Genomic DNA, 22,425 nt, shown 5'->3' with positions numbered 1-22,425 from the left:
TCCTTTGTGACCTTGCTGACTATTACACGCCTTGCTCTTGGAGTGATCTTTGTTGGTCGACTACTCCTGGGGAAGGTAACAGTGGTCTTGAATTTCCTCCATTTGTACACAATCTGTCTGACTGTGGCTTGGTGGAGTCCAAACTCTTTAGAGATGGTTTTGTAACCTTTTCCAGCCTGATGAGCATCAACAACGCTTTTTCTGAGGTCCTCAGAAATCTCCTTTGTTCATGCCATGATACACTTTAACAAACATGTGTTGTGAAGCTCAGACTTTGATAGATCCCTGTTCTTTTTGTCTCATTTGTTTCACTGGGTTCTCTTTATCTACTTTTAGGACTTGTGTGAAAATCTGATGATGTTTTAGGTCATATTTATGCAGAAATATAGAAAATTCTAAAGGGTTCACAAACTTTCAAGCACCACTGTGTGTGTAAACAAAAACATCATCCTGAGACAAAAGACAAAAAAAACCCAACATCTTGGTTCCACATACATATCTCAATTTGCATCAAAATCTAATAAATTGTTCCTTGGCTCATTCTTCACCTTTCCTCAAAATTTCATCAAAATCCGTTCACTACTTTTTGAGTTACATTGTGAAAAGTCAAACAAATGGAAGTGAAAACATAACCTCCTTCAACAAAGTTGGTGGAGGTAATCAAGTATAATGTTTTCTGTCAGTTATAAAAGTGAATTAAAATTTTACTGAACAATTTAGATGACAGCTAGGCCAAGACCAACATCATGGTTTTGGAAGGGAAAAAGCTGGAGAGCAGCTGTTTAGGAGATGAAAGAGTTGGCTATTAGTCAATTCAAGTGGGTTTTTATTGAACTGAGAATACAATCTTGGGGAGCAGTGGTGTTCAATGTGGTTGTGCTGAAAGTGTTGCTAATACTGGCAGACTGATGTCTTCTAGACAGAAAGTCCAGGAAAGCCAGGATCCATTATTGATGAGCTGAGCTGATTGAGTCACAAAAAAAAAAAAGAGCTGGAATTTCTGAATAACGTCAGGTGTGGCATCTTCTAAAGAGACACATAATTTCGTATTTCTGGTTACACTATTGCTTTAACAGGGCATTAACCTGCATTTCCTCCCTACTTATAGTATATTTTGCATATTTTTCTTATCATATTTTAGCCTAGGAAGGTAGGTTTTGTAAAGATTTTTAAAAGTTTCTGACTGATGGATACATTAAAATTGAAAGGTTGATCTGACAAAGCAGAATTTAATCTTAATTAATGTGACCTTTTAATTTACATTTTGCTAACTAATTATCTGATGACAACTACAGGTCCAGTTTGTAATGTTGCCATTCCTTCTCACAAAGCTTAAAAGACATTTAGGGACTGAAGATACTAAGTGATGATGCATTTTGTTATTTTGTCCCATCTTTCCTGCAAACAGGTCTTAAGTTGTGCAACAGCAGGGGTGATTGTTGTCATATTTTTCATTATCATCCTGGACCTTTTTCCAAGATCACAACACAGACTGTCGACAATCATCCCAGACAGCCCAGTAGAACTGGTCCCAACCAAACCAGTGAAGAGGTAGAATTTCCACAAGGCTACATGGGACCAGTTCACAAGCTTGGTGGACTCAGGCATAGACAGTATTCCCACCCCATCTTCTTCCAACCTGGACTATGCCTACTCAGCTCTCTGCAAACCCTCTCATCAGGGCAGCAAAGAGTGCCAGCCCACATGGTTTTCATCATCATTATATCTCCACTTGGGACGAGGAGTACAACACACACTATGACAATTTCCTGCATGCAGAACCTGGTGCAGAGGCAGCCACCGAGGCATCACATTTAACAGATTGTTTAGACAAAAAGCATAGAAAGAGATGAGAGGAGACAGTTCAAGGAATTGACTTCACATGTTCCAGCAGGCAGGCCTGGAAGACTTTCAACCGCCTTACTGGCAGAAGCTCCAGACCAACCCAATGCCCTGTGACAGCCAACTCAATCACTGAGCAGCAACTTGCAAATAGTCAATTCAAGGATGCAAACAAGGACCACACCCACTCCATCAAGTAAGAAACAATCAAATTAATGCAAGCCCCAGGAGCTGATGGCCTTCTCTCAGCACCCTTCACATCTGAAAATCTGTCTTCTGCTATGAGTCAACTGAAGAGTGAAAAGGCCCAAGGGCCTGACAACAACATTCCTCCAGAGTTCTTGCTCCACTGCAGCCCAAAATGCCTGGACTGGCTTCAAGTGGTTTACTCCTCATGCCTCCTCCACCAGTCTATACCCAAGATCTGGCAGAAGGCAACTATCATTGCCCTGCCAAAACCAAAAATGTCCACAAACAACCCAAAGAACTACCATCCCATCACCACTTCTCTGTGTCCTCTTCAAGCTTTTTGAATGACTCCTCCTGCCTCAGCTGGAACCTATAGTCAACCCCCAACTTCCTGATGAACAAGCAGGCTTCCGCCACGGATGCAGCACTGTACATAGGATTTTAAAACTTTCAAATGACATACTGTAGAAGCCAGCTTTGAAAAAGGCCACAAAGCAAGTTCTATCCTGGTGGACCTTACTGCAGCCTATGATACTGTGTGGTACCAGGGCCTGATCCTGAAGCTCCTCTGGACCATCCCTGATTGCCATCTAGTGCGGTTCATCTTCAACATCCTTGCCAAATGCAGCTTCATTTTGAAGGCAAGTGAGCCACAGTCCAGTCAGCCACAATGCCTCAGAAACAGTTCCCCAAGGCTCAGTACTGGTCCCCATGCTTTTCATGCTTTTTCAGCTTGTATCTCAGTGACCTGCCATGCACAACATTATGGTAATATGGCTGTGCAGATGACATCATTCTTCTTCACTCAGACAGAATCTGGTTGAAAGTTGAAGATGTAGTATTGACAACAGATATGGCATTAATAGCAATGTGTCTTAAGACTTGGAGAGTGAAGCTGAGTGTGGCAAAAACCACCACAACAGCTAGTTCACGGTCAATCTCAATGGGTCACCATTGCCCTATAACCCCTCTCCAACATATCACCGGGGTAAAACTAGACAGGCAGTTGACTTTTAAACAACACCTTGAATCACTACACACTAAAGTGTCATCCAGGAACAACCTCCTTCATCACCTGACAGGTTCACCATGGTGAGCCAGCATGTCTACCCTCCAAACTGGTGTCCTTGCCCTGGCCTATAGTGCTGCACAATATGCTGCTCCAGCATGGTGCCAGATTGTACACACAAGAAAGCTAGACACAACTTTTAATGAAACTTTGAGAATTATCACTGACTGTCTGTGACCCACTCCAACTGACCTCCTTCCCGTGTTAGCTGGCATGACACCTGCAGCTCTTCACAGAGAACACCACACCTACAGACTGATGAACAAGGCCCTCCATGACCCCAACCACCCTCTACATGACCTCACCCAAAACTCACAATTGGGTCGTCAATGCCTGCCTTCTCACCACCCTTTCTCCCACCACACAGCAACCCTGTATGACTCTAATTTCAACATCCTTCCCTCATGAAGAACTGGCTGGCAGCAGACCCCTGGCCCACTCAACTCACAATCACTCCTAACATGAAGTTGCCGCCAGGTGTAGACCTACCACACAGAGAATGGGTCACCCTGAACTGGCTAAACACAGGAGTTGGCTGGTTCAATGCCAACATGCACCGCTGGGTGGTGTGGCCATCAGCAGCCTGCATATGTTGACCCACCGATCAGACCATACACCACATTCTCCACAAGTGCCCTGCCCTCTGCCCACTCAAAGACATAATCCTAGATTTGATCAATCCAAACCCCCAACACACTGAGCTGGCTGCAGCGTCTGTCTAAAACTGCATAGCTACACAGCTGCCTCATATACAAGAATATATTTTTTCGTTTCAAAATTGCCACACATAGAGGGGACAGGCATCCTCTTCTTCCACAGCCATGCCTTCGTAATGTGTGCAGAATGTGACTTTTCATTGTCTTGTTAAAATATTCCTGGAAAAGATGTTGTCTTAAAGGTGACATATGTTGCTCCAAAATCTCAATGTACTTTTCTGCATGAATGCCGCCATTACAGAAATGTAAGTTACCTTCACCAAGGGCACTGACACAACCTCATACCATGGCAGACCTTGAGTTTTGGACTTGTTGCTGAGAACAGTCTGGATGGTCCTTTTCGTCTTTGGTCCAGAGCATATGGTGTCCATTTCTTCCAAAAAAGACCTGAAATATTGATTCGTCTGACCACAGTACATGTTTCCACTGTGTGATGGTCCATCCCAGATGCCTCCAAGCCCAGAGAAGTTGATGATGCTTCTGGCCACAGTTAACATAAGGCTTCCTTTTTGCACAGCAAAGTTTTAACTGACATTTGTAGATGTAACTCCTTATTGTAGCGCTTGACAAAGGTTAGCCAAAGTAATCCTGAGCTCATGTGGTTATATCAGCTATAGATGAATGATGGTTGTTGATAATGATATTATGCAATGTAGAGTGTGAAATATCCAAATACTAGATTTGGATATTTCACACTAGCTTTTTTTGGTGAGGATTTATACCCATTCATCCACAAGAGCATTAATGAGGTCAGCGAGGAGGCCTGGGGTGCAATCAGCATTCCAGTTCATTCCAAAGGTGATCCATGGAGTTGAGGTCAAGGATCTGTGCAGAACACTCAAGTTCTTCCTCTCCAACTTTAACCCACCATAAAAATTTAGGGTAGAACTACAGTACCTATGCATGCGATGGTCAGGTGTCTGAAATCGTTTGGCTGTATAGTGTAGGTGTTGTATGCATCATCTATGCCAACTATTCACATGAGCTAAACAATCAGAAGCTCTATAGCATGAAGCATGAGCTGGTTTTGATGGTTTGGCATCAAACATCTTTGTTGCTTCCACAGATAGGATAATATTGCTGTAGTTTGAAAATAAAACCTAATTGAGGTGTGTCAGCAGTAGAGTTAAATGGCACAGGCACACAATGGCAATTTCATGGCTATGGCAGTCATTTCAAGGTGTGAGGGTGTAAGGTCAAGTGTCGGGGAAGAAAAAAACCATGAAGGAAATTATTTTCTAACCCGCCCAGGTCCCGCCATCTCAAGCTCTACTCCTCACATAATAAAAGAGTAGGGAATGTAAAATGGGAGAGGGCTCAGGGTTCAACTCTGTGGACACACAGCTCCCCCATGTGTGCACAAGGTTCTCCACAAGTGTGCAGAAAGAAGGAGGGAGTTTCAGGGAGGAGGCATGCATGAACACACACATACACACACACACACACACACGTAGTGAGTCCTCTTGTATTCTGGTAAAAGTTCCTGCCCTTTTCCAGCTTCACTTTTTGTCGGAATGTACACTCGATAGACTGTATCTTCTAATTATTCCCGGATATCCTGAAGGATTTCTGTTCCGGCTCTGGGTGAGGTGAGGTGAGGTGAGTGTCAACTTTTTAAAACTCTGCATTCTCCTTGGACTTCTCACAGGCAGGATGATGGAGAAAAGATTCTCATTAGAACTACTCGCTTTGCATTGCTGTAAGCCTTCATCTGTGTGTGCATGTGGGGAAAAAATATGAAGCATTGCTTTATGAGTTTGCAAAATTCAGATTAAACATTCTGAGCATGTGACAATGTAGAACACAATATTGTTCATTTTTGTGCATTATATACATTTAGTCTAGTACTTATAAACTCTGTAGCACTCCAATGGATTGTAACAGCAAAATGCAAAGACTTGGTCCCTTGCTCAGATCACAATGATGAAAAGAAAGTGCATCTCCCATCATTCACCAAGTAGAGTTTCCATTAATAAACCAGAAATGCTGTGTGATTTTGGAGGATTTGAGCTGGGCCATCAGCCTTGCTCATATGAATAGGCAATAATGTACATCAGTAAAGTTGTGTGAAGACTGTGTTAACTTTAGTTTCTCTAAGTGAGATGGTTAAGTCACGGCTCTTTGGTCGTTAATCTTCACCCTTGACACAAGTATTGTGATTTAACCTTCTCTACCTAAAGTTTGATTCAGACCATACAGTTTTAATAGTTTTCATTTTAATAGTTTAATTTGTTTTAGTTTAATTCCCATTCTGTTTAGTACTGGAGAAGTACAGCTTCAGCCCAATCTGCACTGATACGCTTCAGTGGGTTCATATACAGCCCATAAATCCACGAAAATTATGCCTTCTTAAACCAAATAGAAATAATGTTTTTAATATTGTACATAAAGCTGTGAGTTTCATTTGTATAAATTTTGAGTGAATGACGGATGGTTCTTACACTGTAAAAAAAAAAAGATTGTAAATTGTATCGTAATTTACTGGCAGCACAGTTGGCAGTAAAATGCCGTAAAATATAAATATCAAGTTAATATAAAGTCAATTATATAATATGTAAAACATTTACAATAAGAGAGTGCAACATCATACACAGTATGAAATTACACATAATGCAATACATTTGCTCATTTGACTGATGCTTTTTAAACAAAGAAGCAACTTACAATTAATGCAGGATACAACTGAGCTGAAGGGTTTTTGCTTGAGCACCCGACCATGGCAGTTTGGCAGTGGTGGGATTCGAACACATATTCTGAGCTGTAGCTCAAAACCCACCACAGTTACCTCAGTTAGCTTCAATACAGGCTTTAGTGCAAGTCAATTCAGTGGTAGAAGTAGTTAAATCAAGGCAAGCAATTTGTAGTGGCTGAGTGGTTAAGGCTTTGCTTTGCTGACCAGAGGATGGTGTGTTCAAATCTCAGTACTGCTTAGCCCCTCAACTTTTAGCTCAGCTATAAGTTGTTCGGGGTTTTTAAGCCAATCATCAGCTAAATGAGCAAATGTACTGGATTATGTGTTGTTTTATAGTATGTAAGGTATGTATGAAGACAGTGTACTTCTACGGTATAACAGTGCACTATATGTAAAGGGATCCCTTACATACCCTGTATGTAGTGACCTGCATGTTGAAACATTGGCAAAATGATTTAACACAAAAGGTCAGCCATAATACACTGTCCCTGGAGCAGTTAAGGGAGAGTCAAGGGCCTTGCTTGAGGGCCCAACACAGGCAGGTTGGCAGGGCCAGGATCCAACATATTCATAAATAAATTCACCCAATTTTCCTTGCCAGAAATATTCAACAGGCAATCAAGCAGTCAAGATGGCCACCAACTTGTTTTCTATCAGCTCACAAGACAGAGGATTGTGAATTCAGAGGTCAAAGTTCAGACAGATGAAACTGGGGCAAAGCAAAAGCAACCACTGAACGAAGTAGTCTTTTGAAGTAGAAGTAATCTTTTACTCTTCATTTCACTGGGTGAATTTTATTTGTGTTCGGTGGCTCTCATTTTGCCATATCAGAGCATCAAAAATTGTAATTGCTACTGCTAAAACATGCTACAGCCAAATATTCTGGTACCTCTGTGTGGGCTGGAGGTTGCAATATTTGCATAGGTTACATTAATAATGTCAGTGTTTTACAAGACACTTTATGAATCCTATACATTTGGCAATGGAGGTTATGACAAAGTTTAGGGTTTGAAGGTCAGATTTGGAGTTTTGTAACAAGACTAGTTTTATTGGTTTATGTGATTCAAACTGTATAACTGCATTCTCTGTATCTGGCAGTAATTTTTTTATAGGTTCAAGAAAGTTGTACACAGAAAAACCTGAATGTAAAATAAGCAATACACACACACACACACACACACACACACACACACTAAACCCATTTCCTGAAAAGTTGGGATATTTTCCAAAATACACTCAAAAAAAAAGTGAGGACAGAGGCATTATTACCATTGTTTTACATCACCTTTCCTTTTAATAACACATTTTTAATCATGTGGGATCTGAGGATACGAATTGTTGCAGTTGTGCAATTGGAATTTTTGGCCATTCTTGCTTGACACAAGACTTCAGCTGCTCAGCAGTCCATGGTGGCCATTTCCTGAGTCTCCTCTTCATGATACACCATACATTCTCAATAGGAGAAAGATCTGGACTGGCAGCAGGCCAGTCAAGCACATGCACTGTGTCTACAAAACCACCCTGTAGTAGCCCGTGCAGAATGAGGCTTGGCATTGTTCTGCTCAAATAATCATGGACTTCCTGGGAAGAGACATTGCCTTGATGAATATGTCTCTCTAAAATCCCAATATATGCTACAACATATCAATGGTACCTTCAAACACATGCAACTCACCCATGCTGCAGGCACTGATGCCCCCATACCATCACAGATGCTGGCTTTTCCACCTTTCTCTGATAACAAACTGGATGGTCGTGTTCACCTTTGGTACTGAGAACTCAATGTCTGGTTTTCCCAGAAATGAGCTGAAAAGTGGACTCATCTGACCACAGCATACGTTTCTACTTTCTTTAAGTCCATCTGAGATTAGTTCAGGCCCAGAGAAATCAGCAGCGTTTCTTCACAGAATTGATAAATGGCTTCCTCCTTGCATAATACAGTTCCAGGTTGCATTTCTGGATGCACCGGCAGATTCTGTCAAGTGACAACGGTTTTCCAAAGTACTCCCAAGCCCATGTGGCTATATTTGTCACATTAGCGTGACAGTTTCTCAGGCAGTGCTGCCCAAGGGCTTGAAGGTCCCACACATTCAACAATGGTTTCCACTGAGATGTCTCTGAATTCCCTGAATCTTTTCACAATATTATGTCCTGTAGATTTTGAAAGACCTAAAATCTTGTGTTGAAAAATGTTCTTTTTGAATTGACGAATAATTCTCTCATGAATTTTGGCACAAAGGAATGAGCCACGCCCCATCCTTGCTTGCAAAGACTGAGCCTTTGGTGCTGCTCCTTTTATACCCAATCTTGTTACCAATTAACCTGTTTATTGTGGAATCTTCCAAAATGGTGCTACTTGAATATCCTATAAACTTTTCAGCCTTATTTTGCCTCTGTCCCAGCTTTTTTGAGTGTGTTGCAGGCATCAAATTCGTACTTCATTTATATTTACAAAATACAATTAAATTTTTCAGTAAACCTAATGACAATCTTTTCTTTGTACTTTTTTAAGTTAAATAAAGGTTCACATGAATTAACAAATGACAGATTTTTGTTTTTATTGCATTTTGGAAAATATCCCAACTTTTCTGGAAATGGTGTGTGTGTGTGTGTGTGTGTGTGTGTGTGTGTGTGTGTGTGTGTGTGTGTGTGTGTGTGTAACAGTCAAAAGTTTGGACACACTTAATCATTCACATTCACAGGTTTTTATATTCAATTATATGGGACACATACATAAATGTTAAAAAAAAATTATTTGTAGCCACTGTTTACCTTGATGACACTTTACACTCTATTGGCATGATCTTAACCAGCATTGGGTGGGCACAGTGGTGTAGTGGTTAGCACTGTCGCCTCACAGCAAGAAGGTTCTGGGTTTGATCCCAGTGTCTGATGGGGGCCTTTCTGTGTGGAGTTTGCATGTTCTCCCCGTGTCTGAGTGGGTTTCCTCCGGGTGCTCTGGTTTCCCCCACAGTCCAAAGACATGCAAGTTAGATTAATTGGTGGCTCTAAATTGACCGTAAGTGTGAATGGTTGTTTGGCTCTGTGTGTCAGCCCTGTGATGATCTGGCAATTTGCCCAGAGTGTACCCTGCCTCTCACCCATAGTCAGCTGGGATTGGCTCCAGCTTGCCCGCGACCCTGCACAGGATAAGCAGTTACAGATAATGGATGGATGGATTAACCAGCTTCATAAAGTAGTAACCTGGAATGCTTTTCACTTAACAGGTGTGCCTTGTCAAAAGTGAATCAGTGCAATTTCTTGACTTCTTAATGCATTTGAGATCAAACAGTAAATAGTAAAGAATAAAAATACAGTAAATAGTCCTATTTAATAACTAATCCATATTATGTCAAGAACCACTTGATCCTGAAGAATTTGTTGGTGTAAAAAAATGTCATATCTTTTTATAATACTGCAAGAGTAACTCAGAAATGTCATACAATTTATGGCCAAATTCATGTCTGGTCAGAGCACATGTACAGTAAATTTGAGTATAACATTTAAGAAAACTGCATCTTGCAAACAAGGGAAACTTGGACTTAAACATGGCCAATGGAGCTTAGTGTCAACATGTGATTTGTAAATGTGAATTAGAATCTGCAGACATGGATGTCTGTTAGCTCATTAGTCATGTAAATGAGTACTAGGGACATTTACATACAAGAAGCACCATGAAACTTTGACCTGTTTTGGGGAGAAGGACTATATGGTTCTGGGTATAAAGTGGTGCTTGAAAATTTGTGAACCCTGTTGAATTTTCTATAATTCTGCATAAATATGATATCATCAGATTTTCACACAAGTCCTAAAAGTAGATAAAGAGAACCCAGTTAAACAAATGTGACAAAAATATTATACTTGGTCATTTATTTTTTGAGGAAAATGATCCAATATTACATATCTGTGAGTGGCAAAAGTATGTGAACCTCTAGGATTAGCAGTTAATTTGAAGGTGAAATTAGAGTCAGGTGTTTTCAATCAATGGGATGACAATCAGATGTGAGTGCGCACCCTGTTTTATTTAAAGAACAGGGATCTATCAAAGTCTGATCTTCACAACACATGTTTGTGGAAGTGTATCATAGTACGAACAAAGGAGATTTCTGAGGACCTCAGAAAAAGTGTTCTTGATGCTCATCAGGCTGGAAAATGTTACAAAACCATCTCTAAAGAGTTTGGACTCCACCAATCCACAGTCAGACAGATTGTATACAAATGGAGGAAATTCAAGACCACTGTTACCCTCCCCAGGAGTGGTCAACCAACAAAGATCACTCCAAGAGCAAGGCGTGTAATAGTCGGTAAGGTCACAAAGGACCCCAGGGTAACTTCTAAGCAACTGAAGGCCTCTCTCACATTGGCTAATGTGAATGCTCATGAGTCCACCATCAGGAGAACACTGAACAACAATGGTGTGCATGGCAGGGTTGCAAGGAGAAAGTCACTGCTCTCCAAAAACAACATTGCTGCTTGTCTGCAGTTCACTAAAGGTCACATGGACAAGCCAGAAGGCTATTGGAAAAATGTTTTGTGGACAGATGAGACCAAAAGAGAACTTTTTGTTTTAAATGAGAAGCGTTATGTTTGGAGAAAGGAAAACACTGCATTCCAGCATCAGAACCTTCTCCCATCTGTGAAACATGGTGGTGGTAGTATCATGGTTTGGGCCTGTTTTGCTGCATCTGGGCCAGGACGGCTTGCCATCATTGATGGAACAAGGAATTCTGAATTATACCAGCGAATTCTAAAGGAAAATGTCAGGCCATCTGTCCATGAACTGAATCTCAAGAGAAGGTGGGTCATGCAGCAAGACAACAACCCTAAGCACACAAGTTGTTCTACCAAAGAAAGGTTAAAGAAGAATAAAGTTAATGTCTGGAATGGCCAAGTCAAAGTCCTGACCTTAATCCAATCGAAATCTTGTGGAAGGACCTGAAGCGAGCAGTTCATGTGAGGAAACACACCAACATCCCAGAGTTTAAGCTGTTCTGTACAGAGGAATGGGCTAAAATTCCACCAAGCCGGTGTGCAGGACTGATCAACAGTTACCGGAAATGTTAATTTGCAGTTATTGCTGCACAAGGGGGTCACACCAGATACTGAAAGCAAAGGTTCACATACTTTGGCCACTCACAGATATGTAATATTGGATCATTTTCCTCAATAAATAAATGACCAAGTATTATATTTTTGTCTCATTTGTTTAACTGGGTTCTCTTTATCTACTTTTAGGACTTGTGTGAAAATCTGATAATGTTTTAGGTCATATTTATGCAGAAATATAGAACATTCTAAAGGGTTCACAAACTTTCAAGCACCACTGTATTTTGTCATCTCACTCTGTTGTGTATTTGCACTTTATGTAGTCTTGCGTACTGTTATGTGTTGCACCATGGTCCTGGAGAAATGACATTTTAGTCCAATGTATACAAGCTATACAGAGGAATGACAATAAAAACCCACTTGATGAAGACCTTTGGATATCATCACACATTTTGGAGGTTATTACAGAATTTCATATCAAAACTAAAAGATACCAGATGTGATTTATTACAGTATTTATATGAAATAGGGCGGCATAGTGGTTAGCTCTGTTGCCTCACAGCAAGAAGGTTCTGGGTTCAAGCCCTGTGGCCAACAAGGGCATTTCTGTGTGGAGTTTGCATGTTCTGTCTGTGTGGGTTTTCTCCGGGTGCTCCGGTTTCCCCCAAATACATGCAGGTTAGGCTAATTAGTGGCTCTAAATTGACTGTAGCTGTGAGTGTAAATGGTTGTGTGTGTCAGCCCTGCAACTTGTCCAGGGTGTACGCCGCCTCTCACCCATAGTCAGCTGGGATAGGCTCCAGCTTACCCACGACCCTGCACAGGATAAGCAGTGATGGATAATGGATGGATGGATGGAATTTTTATGAAATAAGTGAAAGTCATCACAAGGGTTAGTAAAATGTTCTGATGAGTAAAATTTAGCAGAAGTAGATGGTGAGCTCCATGTTGCCACTTCTCAGTTGTTTAGGGCTTTAGGTCACCATAGTATGCAGTAAAACATGGGAGTTTATAGTAGTTCCTAAAACACACAAACAGCTGATCGGAGACCTGTCCATTGACAGTTACTTCCACAAAGCTCTTGAGAGACACACTCTCACATTCTCATCTGAGATAAGTTGATAGGTTTGTTAATATACCACGACATCTATACTCTTGGCAGAAATGTTGGGTTGGGCTACAATGCAGACACCTTGTACTGACCAACACCACATACAACTCACCAAATTGTTTGACTGTATTGATCGTTTAAGTGTGTCGTAAGTGACTGCAGTCAGCTGAAGGCTTGCTTTTCATTGGTTTATTCCTGTGGCATAAATTAAGGCATGTTTTATGTAAATTTGACATATCTGAAGATAATGGGGGGGGGGGGGGGTTAATGCAGGCAGGAGCTTGTTTCCGCTCAGCTGAGGCTGATTCATCACTTCCTCACTCAAATCTCTGCTTGTTTGAATGCCATACATAAGTTGAATGGATTTGTTGCAGATTTGTTCATATATTCCATGTATATAAATCTGCACTATTTTCTGTGATGAATAAGGGCCATTAATATTCAAGTGCATTCAAATTCAAATTGTGAATTTAGGGTATCTTCATGACCATTTGTGCAGGTGGTAAAATGGTACTGTGTGCTGCAAATGTAAAAAAAAGTGTAGAGTTTGAATGAATACATGATTAAGAGGTGTGATTTGGTGAGTTGTTGTGACATCAAATCAAGCAATCAATGCAGCTAAAAGGTGCATTGTAAAAGCTTCCATTATAAACTGATCTATTGTAGCAACAACTTAGACATTTGTGCATATTTATTATGGATAAAATAATTAAGGCTGCTGGTTTTAGATAGTATTTAGGTGATGTTTCTCAGTGTAGTGAATTGGTTTGCATAAATAGTGAACATTCGCAAAACAGGTTGTAAGAAATGAGGTCAGACTTATCGTCTTGAGGTTAGCATAATGCAGTCTTGTCCCTGTGTCCAAACTATGAGTGAGTCTCTAGTCTTTTTCCAGTCTTCAGCTGTCTGGGTTCCATGAGCTTGTGCCCAGTGTCGCCTCGGAGTCTTGTTCTTGGCTGACAGGTGTGTGTTGTCTTTTGCTATTGTAGTCTATCTGCTTCAAGTTTCAGCATGTGTGAGGTGTGAGATACTTTTCTGCTCACCATGGTTGTAAAGAGTAGTTATTTGAGTTACTTCCTGTAGCTTCCTTCCTGTCAGCTAGAGCCTCCTCTGACATCTCTCACCAACAAGGTATTTCTGCTCATGCTTTGTCAACTATAGAGGTTTGACTCTCAAGTTATTTTGATGTACAAATACCTGACCTGTATCTGCATGTGTAAAATCAGACCAGGTGGGTGGAGCACAGAAGCACGGCAGGCCAGAACTGAGTTCTCAAAAACCTCTTTTATTCTTCGCTTTTCAGCATCATACATTCACTCTCCCAGGCATGCACGCACACACACAAGTGTTCTGGTTGGGGGAGAGCTCCCTTCCTCCGCTCTCCCTCTCCTCTTATAGGGTGCAGTCACTGGGGAAGACACAGAAACACAAGTTAATTCCCATCAGGTGCAGTGATTCTACCACTTATCTTCCCTGACTCCGCCCTCCATTCACAGACTGATGCTTGACCACGCCCCCGCTGCCACATACCCCCACCGCCCAACTCAGGCCGGGGAGTTGTCCGGCCTGCAGCCGACTCCCCCCGACGGGAGAGGAAATCCGCCATGACCATCTGTGCCGCCGGCCTGTGGACCACCTCGAATTTAAAAGGCTGGAGTGCCAGATACCAACGGGTGATCCACGCGTTGGCATCCTTCATGCGGTGGAGCCACTGCAGGGGCATGTGGTCCAAACAGAGGGTGAAAGGGTGCCCCAGCAGGTAGTAGCGGAGGACGAGGACCACCCACTTGATGGTGAGCCATTCCTTTTCTATTGTGCTATACCTGCCCTCGTGCACCGACAGCTTCCAGCTGATGTACAGCATGGGACGTTCCTCCCCCTCCACCTCCTGGGACAGAACAGCCCCCAGCCCTCTGTCCGATGCATCCATCTGCAAAATAAAGGGGAGAGAAGAGTCAGGGGAGTGTAACAGTGGCCCCCCCACACAGTGCAGCGTTTATCTCAGAGAAAGCCTGCTGGCATTGCTCTGTCCACTGGACCAGATCTGGTTCTCCCTTTTTAGTGAGATCAGTCAGTGGGCTGGTGATGTCCGAATAATTAGGTATAAACCTACGATAGTAGCCAGCCAGCCCTAGGAACTGTCTCACTCCCTTTTTTGTCTTGGGCCTCGGGCAGGCCGCAATCGCTGCTGTCTTATTAATTTGGGGACGCACCTGCCCATTGCCCAAGAGGAAACCCAGATACCGTACTTCCACCCGCCCAATCATACACTTCTTCAGGTTGGCTGTGAGACCCGCTCACCTCAGCGACCTAAGGACGGCCCTTAGGTGTTCTAAGTGCCGTGGCCAGTCATTACTGTAAATAATAATATCGTCTAAGTTGGCGGCCGCGTAGGTGGCGTGGGGGCGGAGGACCCTGTCCATAAGCTGCTGGAATGTAGCGGGCACCCCAAACAGCCCAAAAGGAAGTGTGACGAACTGGTGTAAGCCAAACGGTGTGGAAAAGGCCATTTTCTCTCAGGATAGAGGAGTCAAGGGGATCTGCCAATATCCCTTTGTCAAATCCAGTGTTGAATAAAAATGAGCCGTGCCTAGTCGATCAAGCAATTCATCAATATGAAGCATTGAGTATGCGTCAAATTTAGATACCGCGATGACTTTTCTATAGTCCACGCAGAACCGGACTGACCTGTCGGCCTTGGGAACCAAGACCACCGGGCTGCTCCAGTCACTGTGGGACTCCTCAACGATGCCCATTTCGAGCATGACCTCGAGTTCTTCCCGAGCCACTTTTTTTTGTGTTAGGGCAGTCTGTAAGGGCGGCTGCGTACTACTACCCCCGGGGGCATCTCAATGTGGTATTCTATGTGGGTGTAGCTGGGCAGGGGCGAGAACACTCAAAAAATTCTGTCTGCAACTGGGCGACCTCCGTGAGCTGGGTCGGGGAGAGGTGGTCTCCACAGGGGACCGGAGCGGTGGGCAATGTCAATTTTCCTTTTTGAACCTCCGGCCCCAGCTCCGCCTTCTCCGGAACCACCAACACCAATGACAGGGGGACCTCCTTATTCCAGCATTTCAGCAGATTGAGGTGGTAAATCTGTAACGCCCCACCCTTGTCCATTCGCCTCACCTCATAGTCGATGTCCCCGGCTCGCCATGTGACCTCAAAAGGTCCTTACCACCTGGCAATCAATTTGGAGCTCGACGTGGACAACAACATGCATACTTTATGTCCCGGTGTGAGTTCCCTAAGGCGCGTCCCCCTGTCATACAGACAGACTTGACGTTCTTGGGCCTGGCGCAAATTCTCCTGGGTTAGGTGCGTGAGTGTGTGGAGTTTGGCGTGCAGGTCAATAACATATTGAATTTCGTTTTTACTGATTGAAGGTTCCTCCTCCCAATTTTCAAATAGCACATCCAGAATGCCATGCGGCTTACGCCTGTATAATAATTCAAACGGGGAGAACCCCGTGGAGGCTTGCGGGACCTCTCACACTGCGAATAACAGGGGCTGCGTCTTCGCTTACAAATTTTCTAATTATATTCTTGAGGGTGCGATTAAATTGTTCGACTAAGCCATCTGTTTGTGGGTGATAAACCCTGGTGTGGATAGGTTTAATTCCCAGTAACCCATACAGTTCGTGCAGTGTGTGTGACAAACATAGTGCCTTGATCTGTCAGAATCTCTTTGGGGATTCCAACTCGGGAGATGACGCGGAAGAGCACTTCTGCAATACTACGTGCTGAGATATTGCGAAGAGGCACTGCTTCCGGATATCGCATTGCATAGTCCACCAGAACTAAAATAAAGCGATATCCTCATGCTAACCGATCTAATGGCCCAACGAGATCCATCCCAATTCTTTCAAACAGGGTCTTGATTAATGGCAGAGGGCGCAAAGGCGCTTTTGGAATGGCCACGGGATTTACTAACTGGCATTCGTGGCATGCCGTACACCATCTACGGACATTGCCGTGAATCCCTGGCCAATAGAACCGGGCCATAATTTGGGCTAGTGTCTTATCCTGCCCCAAGTGTCCAGCCATGGGATTAAAGTGAGCCACCTGGAATATAAATTCCCGGGGGCTCTTTGGGATTAAAAGCTGTGTTATTGGTTCCTTAGTCTGAGTGTCCTGCGTCACTCGGTATAATCTATCCTTAATACATGGAAAAATGGAAAATGGAATGGAAAATGGAATAATGGAAAAATAGGGGAAGGACGGTGTGGCATTTAGCTGGAGAGTTTGACCATCGATTACTCTCACTTGGTCAAACGCATGCCGCAGAGTGTCGTCTCGCAACTGCTCTAATGGGAAATCTGTAAGGGAATCCCCGAGAGAGGGAGGAGGAGCAGGCTGCTCCTCACTCTGACGCAGTGATGACGTAGACAGCTCTGTGACAGCTGCTCCCGCCAATGCCACTCCGGGACCTCCCCTCGCTAAACTATGGCAGGCACCACTCTTCACTAAATGCGTCATTAATTCCCTAAATCCCGGCCAATCAGTCCCCAAAATTATCGAGTGGGTAAGGCGAGGATTAACCGCCGCCTTTACTCTAAATTTCTTCCCTTGAAATAGAATGTGGACCAACACTAAAGGGTAGTTGTGAACATCCCCGTGCACACACAACACCTTCACCAATTGTGCTCTCCCCAATGCCTCGTCTTGCACCAGGCTTTGGTGGATTGAGGTCTGATTACAGCCGGAGTCCACCAAAGCCTGATACGTATCCCCTTGGATACTCACCGGTATGCGATACGCTCCGGCCCGATCGAGGGCGGTCCCAGGCGCATCGGGGATCCGGACTACCGCACCCACCTCCATCGCTGAGCACTGATGCTGGAGGTGCCCTGGTTCCCCGCAGCGCCAGCATACCGGCCCAGGCCCTCCCTCTGCACCGGTGTTCCGGACATCACTCACCTGAGGGGGAGAAGAGACAGATAAGGAAGTAGGAAACAGTAGGGCACCGTGGGTGCGGTGGGCCGGCTGGGGTGGAGCCTGCCCCCACCTCCGCGGTGGGGGAATAGGGTGAGGATGAGGAGCAGAGGGGGAGAGAGAGAGATAGACAGAGAGAGAGAGAGAGGGGAGAAGAGGAGACATGCTGTCCTGCCGTCGGAACGGCCGCCGTATGGTCCTCCACCAGCTCGATGGCCTGATCCAGCGACGCCGGGCGATGGCACTGGACCCACTCCGCTGTTCCTTCCGAAAGTCGGGCTATGAATTGTTCCAGTGCCACCAGGTCGACGATTCCCTCGGCGTCGCGGTTGTCGGCCCTCAGCCACCACCAGCAGGCGTCCCGGAGTTGCTGGCCAAACACAAACGCTGCAGTTGCTGTTCCAGGGTGCAACCCACACATTGGAGGACGGCCCTACGGAGGTCCGCGTAGATCAGCCGACTGTCAGCGGGGAGCTGTAGCGCGGCCAGCTGCCCTCACCCGTTAGCAGGGGGAGGAGGCGTGCTGTGCGCTGTTCCACCGGCCAACCCCACGCCTCTGCTGCCTGCTCAAAAAGAGCGAGGAAGGCTTCAGGGTCATCATGCAGGCTCATCTTCATTAGGGTGAGGTGGGGAGGGTCTGCGTCAGTGGTGATCATGGACCCCGCCGAGGCGTGCAGGTGCCGGAACGCCTGGCGCACTTCCTGCTGCGCCAGCACCAGGGCTTCGAACCATTGTTCCTGCTTCTTCCGGAGGGCGATCAGCACCTGGTGCTGGCTCTGTTGGGCTGTGACGAGGGCATGGATCAGGTCCTTGAAGGGGGAGGACTTCATGGGGCTGTTCCCTTCTGCACTCTGTTCCCGGGTTTTGGCACCACTGTAAAATCAGACCAGGTGGGTGGAGCACAGAAGCACGGCAGGCCAGAACTGAGTTCTCAAAAACCTCTTTTATTCTTCGCTTTCCAGTGTCATACATTTACTCTCCCAGGCACACTCGCACACACACAAGTATTCTGGTTGGGGGAGAGCTCCCTTCCTCTGCTCTCCCTCTCCTCTTATAGGGCGCGGTCACTGGGGAAGACACACAAACACAAGTTAATTCCCATCAGGTGTAGTGATTCTACCACTTACCTTCCCTGACTCCGCCCTCCATTCACAGACCGACACCTGACCACGCCCCCACTGCCACAGCATGATTTTATGCATTGGACTGGTTCCACATAATTGGCTGATCGAATAATGATATAAATTAGAAGGTATTATCATAAAGTGGTCAGTGAGGGTATATGTAAAATCTGTACAAATTTAAATGCCCTGAGTTAAATAAATGTACAGGGAATATACAGCCCCGATTCCAAAAAAGTTGGGACAAAGTACAAATTGTAAATAAAAATGGAATACAATGATGTGGAAGTTTCAAAATTCTATATTTTATTCAGAATAGAACATAGATGACATATCAAATGTTTAAACTGAGAAAATTTATCATTTAAAGAGAAAAGTTAGGTGATTTTTAAATTTCATGACAACAACACATCTCAAAAAAGTTGGGACAAGGCCATGTTTCCCACTGTGAGACATCCCCTTATCTCTTTACAACGGTCTGTAAATGTCTGGGGACTGAGGAGACAAGTTGCTCAAGTTTAGGGATAGGAATGTTAACCCATTATTGTCTAATGTAGGATTCTAGTTCCTCAACTGTCTTAGGTCTTTTTTGTCATATCTTCCGTTTTATGATGCGCCAAATGTTTTCTATGGGTGAAAGATCTGGACTGCAGGCTGGCCAGTTCAGTACCCGGACCCTTCTTTTACACAGCCATGATGCTGTAATTGATGCAGTATGTGGTTTGGCATTGTCATGTTGGAAAATGCAAGGTCTTCCCTGAAAGAGACGTCGTCTGGATGGGAGCATATGTTGCTCTAGAACCTGGATATACCTTTCAGCATTGATGGTGTCTTCCCAGATGTGTAAGCTGCCCATGCCACACGCACTAATGCAACCCCATACCATCAGAGATGCAGGCTTCTGAACTGAGCGCTGATAACAACTTGGGTCGTCCTTCTCCTCTTTAGTCCAAATGACACGGCGTCCCTGATTTCCATAAAGAACTTCAAATTTTGATTTGTCTGACCACAGAACAGTTTTCCACTTTGCCACAGTCCATTTTAAATGAGCCTTGGCCCAGAGAAGACCTCTGCGCTTCTGGATCATGTTTAGATACGGCTTCTTCTTTGAACTGTAGAGTTTTAGCTGGCAACAGCAGATGGCACGGTGAATTGTGTTCACAGATAATGTTCTCTGGAAATATTCCTGAGCCCATTTTGTGATTTCCAATACAGAAGCATGCCTGTATGTGATGCAGTGCCGTCTAAGGGCCCGAAGATCACGGGCACCCAGTATGGTTTTCCGGCCTTGACCCTTACACACAGAGATTCTTCCAGATTCTCTGAATCTTTTGATGATATTATGCACTGTAGATGATGATATGTTCAAACTCTTTGCAATTTTACACTGTCGAACTCCTTTCTGATATTGCTCCACTATTTGTCAGCGCAGAATTGGGGGATTGGTGATCCTCTTCCCATCTTTACTTCTGAGAGCCGCTGCCACCCCAAGATGCTCTTTTTATACCCAGTCATGTTAATGACCTATTGCCAATTGACCTAATGAGTTGCAGTTTGGTTCTCCAGCTGTTCCTTTTTTGTACCTTTAACTTTTCCAGCCTCTTATTGCCCCTGTCCCAACTTTTTTGAGATGTGTTGCTGTCATGAAATTTCAAATGAGCCAATATTTGGCATGAAATTTCAAAATGTCTCACTTTCGACATTTGATATGTTGTCTATGTTCTATTGTGAATACAATATCAGTTTTTGAGATTTGTAAATTATTGCATTCCATTTTTATTTGCAATTTGTACTTTGTCCCAACTTTTTTGGAATCGGGGTTGTACATGAAATGATGTCCATGTGAAAGGGCTGTCACTGAATTATGTATCCACATTCTTAAGATAATTTGAAACGTGCAGTTACACATGTATGAAGTAGTGATCATATTCAGAAATATGTGTGTCATGGGGCGGCACGGTGGTGTAGTGGTTAGCGCTGTCGCCTCACAGCAAGAAGGTCCTGGGTTCGAGCCCCGGGGCCGGCGAGGGCCTTTCTGTGTGGAGTTTGCATGTTCTCCCCGTGTCCGCGTGGGTTTCCTCCGGGTGCTCCGGTTTCCCCCACAGTCCAAAGACATGCAGGTTAGGTTAACTGGTGACTCTAAATTGACCGTAGGTGTGAATGTGAGTGTGAATGGTTGTCTGTGTCTATGTGTCAGCCCTGTGATGACCTGGCGACTTGTCCAGGGTGTACCCCGCCTTTCGCCTGTAGTCAGCTGGGATAGGCTCCAGCTTGCCTGCGACCCTGTAGAAGGATAAAGCGGCTAGAGATAATGAGATGAGATGAGATGAGATGAGATGTGTGTCATGTTTAGTGGTGTCTTATCCATTGCAGAACATGGGGTATGCTATGTAGTATATTATCCATTCAGCAAATATTAATTTAATATTAACTGCTTTTAAAACTAGAAGGGTACACAGTTGAGTGCATACCTCTGCCAAATCACATATTATCAACATCAAAATCAAATCACTTGACTCTAGGATAATAATAATCAAGCTGTACACCAAATTGCATTAAAATCTCATTCTCATCTCATCTCATTATCTCTAGCCGCTTTATCCTTCTACAGGGTCGCAGGCAAGCTGGAGCCTATCCCAGCTGACTACGGGCGAAAGGCGGGGTACACCCTGGACAAGTCACCAGGTCATCACAGGGCTGACACATAGACAACCATTCACACTCACACCTACGGTCAATTTAGAGTCACCAGTTAACCTAACCTGCATGTCTTTGGACTGTGGGGGAAACCGGAGCACCCAGAGGAAACCCACGCGGACACGGGGAGAACATGCAAACTCCACACAGAAAGGCCCTCGCCAGCCCCGGGGCTCGAACCCAGGACCTTCTTGCTGTGAGGCGACAGCGCTAACCACGACACCACCGTGCCGCCACATTAAAATCTGTTCACTATTTTTTGAGTTATGTTGGGAACAGACAAAAAATTCCTGGATCCACATACATGTCTGTATTTGCACCAAAATCTAATCAATTGTTCCTTGGCCCATGGTTCACCTTTCCTCAAAATTTCATCAAAATCCATTCATTACTTTTTAAGTTACATTGGGAACAGACAAATAAACAAACAAACAGAGGTGAAAACATAACCTCCTCCAACAAACTTGGCAATAGCAATTTTAAATGCTTATTCCATCTGATTTCAATAAAGCCAAAAAATGTGCAACTCTACAAGAGGAGCTAAATTTCTTTAAATATGAGACTCATCCAACAATGAGGTGTCAGATTTGTGTCAGAAATGTTTATGTCCAACTAAGGGAAATGTATTGTTTGACATTGTGTTTTGGGGTTTGTCTACCTTTTAGGTCAGACTATATCCTTCTGTTTTCTGCCAACAGAGTGTATTTGCATCAGCATCTGATATGTATTTGCTAAGCTGCACTGTCTGTCTGTCTGTCTGTCTGTCAGGAAAGCTTAATGTCAGATGGAGTTCAGCAGTTCGGCAGTTTAGACTGAGTGATTTTGGTGTCCAGTTCTAAGAGGATCATATTGAAGTCAAGAAACAAGATGTTAACATCACGGGCGATTGCTCTAAGACAACGAGGGAGGCTCAGCCTCCTCTAAAAATGACAAACATCGTGTAGGATGAATTGCGCTAGGCTTATGTTATAGCCGACCTTATAACATTGCTATTTCAGATCAAGAATC

General features: G+C 44.1%; 1 protein-coding gene across 2 annotated transcripts in view; it reads left to right on the top strand.

The window, feature by feature from the left end:
- Positions 1-5,240: 5,240 nt before the first annotated feature.
- col6a2 (collagen, type VI, alpha 2) overlaps positions 5,241-22,425 on the top strand; it is a 49,692-nt gene continuing 32,507 nt past the window's right edge. Inside the window, exon 1 of one of the 2 annotated variants that reach the window (XM_060941755.1) lies at positions 5,241-5,415. The gene's annotated coding sequence lies outside the window, so the exon portion shown is untranslated. The remainder of the gene's footprint in view (positions 5,416-22,425) is intronic. The other variant, XM_060941754.1, reaches the window with a different exon arrangement.

This window comes from Neoarius graeffei, chromosome 15, assembly GCF_027579695.1.
Source record: "Neoarius graeffei isolate fNeoGra1 chromosome 15, fNeoGra1.pri, whole genome shotgun sequence".
Taxonomy (NCBI): Eukaryota; Metazoa; Chordata; class Actinopteri; order Siluriformes; family Ariidae; genus Neoarius; species Neoarius graeffei.
The sequence above is the reverse complement of the archived record's forward strand: the minus strand, read 5'-3'. Positions and strand labels throughout refer to the sequence as shown.